Source organism: Triticum urartu, unplaced genomic scaffold (assembly GCF_003073215.2).
Source record: "Triticum urartu cultivar G1812 unplaced genomic scaffold, Tu2.1 TuUngrouped_contig_4930, whole genome shotgun sequence".
NCBI lineage: Eukaryota > Viridiplantae > Streptophyta > Magnoliopsida > Poales > Poaceae > Triticum > Triticum urartu.
Window position 1 is genome coordinate 2,501 of NW_024115561.1, and position 2,685 is coordinate 5,185.

At 41.5% G+C, this 2,685-nt stretch overlaps 1 pseudogene; it reads right to left on the reverse strand.

Moving 5' to 3' along the window:
* The window catches only part of LOC125528515, a 2,934-nt pseudogene extending 255 nt beyond the window's left edge, over positions 1 to 2,679 (reverse strand).
* Between the last annotated feature and the right edge of the window lie 6 nt (positions 2,680 to 2,685).

The following is a 2,685-nucleotide window of genomic DNA, read 5'->3' on the forward strand; positions in this document are numbered from 1 at the left end:
GTGTGATCACTTCTACACTCTATACTGAATGCGCTGATATGCTTTATAAAGTTCCTCCTGGAGGATAAGGCGGGCGTTAACGATCTTCATTTCTGGAAAAAATAATCACATGTATACCTGTTTAGACATAGTACCAGTAATAAGATTAAAGAACACGTTACTTTCAATAGGCAACTCTTACGCGTATTTCATTTTTAAGGACAAAGTCCCTGTTGTCAGATCATATGTAATACTAGGTGACAGGCCATGTAAAGGTATCTGACAGGCAAATTTAAGTTTACTGCAGCTCTAGACAATGCTTGCAACTGGCTATATTTTTAGGAGACAACAATATTTTTAATGTTGAGAAGTACAAACAATATCTACAGGAAACGGCGGTTTGTGAGTGAGCTGTGACATACCCATCCATTATTGTTGTCCAAATGAAGGAAACCGCCATGGCCTCGAGCATTCTTAAACTTGTAGACAGGTCCAGAAGCTGATAATAGAAGTCGAGTAAGACAGCAAGTACAGGCCAGAGAGCAGAGACAATAATCTGATTATATTGATTTATTACTCTGAAGATCCATAGCATAGCTTGCGAAGAAGAGAACAATAGATTTTGAACAAACATGAATAGAGCAGTATTTTGCTTTGAGATATCAGGACATAAGCATCGAAATGATAGCTTAATAATTCTTAGTAGCGATAAATAACTGACAAGTAACAGCATATTTTTCACAATATGGAGTGGTTTCCGAAAACGAAATCTTGGAGAGAGACATCTGTGGCATTGCATGAAAACAAACTGAAAGTATAACGGTGTATATGAATAAGTAACACATTTACAAAAAGGAAATTGCAGCTGTACAGGATTTTGTGTAAGAATACCTTCATAGCCACCATACACTGGATCTTCGGACAATAGAAGAGGTGTGTCCAGGTCAATAAAACTGCAACCACAAGAGAAGAAGAACCATTTAAGCACCTAGTCTGATAGACATAAGGTCTGAAACTTCATGCCATCATTTCTAGTTTGAACTTCCTAGTGATATTGTCTTGAGTTGTAAAATACTTTTCTACTTTTCAGTTTTCACAAGTAATCTAGTTTGCAGGGAATTTGCACAATTAACCAACCTGAAACAATCAAGCCCAGCGGCGAGATGACCAGCAAAGCCCATGGCAATCCTAGTCTCGACCATACCACCAATCATAAGTGCAATACCAGCTTTTCTTGCAGCATCGATTACTTCGAGGGCTCCAAGAACCACCCAACTTTGCCAGTTTGGTGTTAATAACATGAGCAAGATTTCCATGTATAATTTTCTGAGCATCATGTAAACCACGACAGCTTTCATCAGCAGCAACAGCAACTCTATATTTCTCCATAGCAGCAATGCTAACTTCACGGAGACCTTCCCAGTCATCTCTATGAACTGGTTGCTCAAAGAGTACAGGAGTCACTCCCATTTCTGAAACCAATGAAATAAATAAGATACAGTACTACAGAAGTACAGATACCATACAGCGTCACACTGACTGAGATATTAAAGAGTGAAAAGATTGAACATAGTGAGAGTACACACCGTTTAGTCTGTCAAGAACTTCAATTGCTTGGTTTGCTGTGTACCCTCCATTTGCATCCAAGATAAATGAGCAGTCCGGATGGACAAGCCGTATAGTCTTCAGAACTTCTATGTCTGAGTTCAAGTTTTTCCCTACTTTGAGCTTCAGAGTTTGAAACCCTTGTCCCTGATATTTTGCAGCCAATTGAGCGGCTTCATTTGGGGCCACAATTGGAATCTAAATTCAGAAATAGATGAACTTAGCAATTTTGATGACGCAAACGTAGGGATGCTGGACCCACTGAAGAGAATACTTTGATAACCATACCGTCATGGCTGTTGTCACAGTGTTTGATGCTCCCCCAAATAATCTCCACAAGGGTATGCGGATGGTGTTAGCTACCGCGTCAATCACTGCCATCTCCACTCCTGCTCTGGCCTTTGTTGGAGAAAAGAACAAGTAAATACACATCAGGGGAAGATTCTTGTGTCCAAACACTTCTGAAATCATGAAAAGAAAAATGAAGATGATACATTTGACCAAGTTCCAAGAGAAACAATTAAGCAGTTGTATGTGCACCAAAAGGATCAAACTCTAAGAACTGAGAACCAACTTTCAGCTTGAAGGTAGGCCTTCCCTGATTTTAGATGTAAAATCTTTGTTATTGCTGGCTTGTGTTCAGAGTCCCTTAAATTACCTTTTATGGTATCAGGTGTTGTTAAAAGTAGATTCTGAGTGCGAAATTGTCATTCATTTGGGATCAGGGCATGATCCAGTTGTCAACCACCTCAATCGGTTCAGAGGTCAGAGCTATATCAGGGCGACCTCCATCTACATCAAGGCCTAGCATTCAAACTCCAATTCCCCATCCTTCCATCAACATCAGCTAAAAGAAGTGACTTGGAAACTCTGAAGACTCAAAGCGAATCCCTCCACTGTCTTGTGGTGGAGAACTCCTCAAACTGTCAAACTCCGTATGAAGACTGAACAAGATGGGTGGGCAAGATTAGGATGGGCAAGCAGAATGGGTGTGGATGGATGTCTCACCGATGCGAAGGTGTGTCCGGGGAGCGCATCGGCGACGTCCTGGAGCACCGCGCCGAGGGGCACGCTCCGGGCGGCCACGAGCGCGGCGCAGGC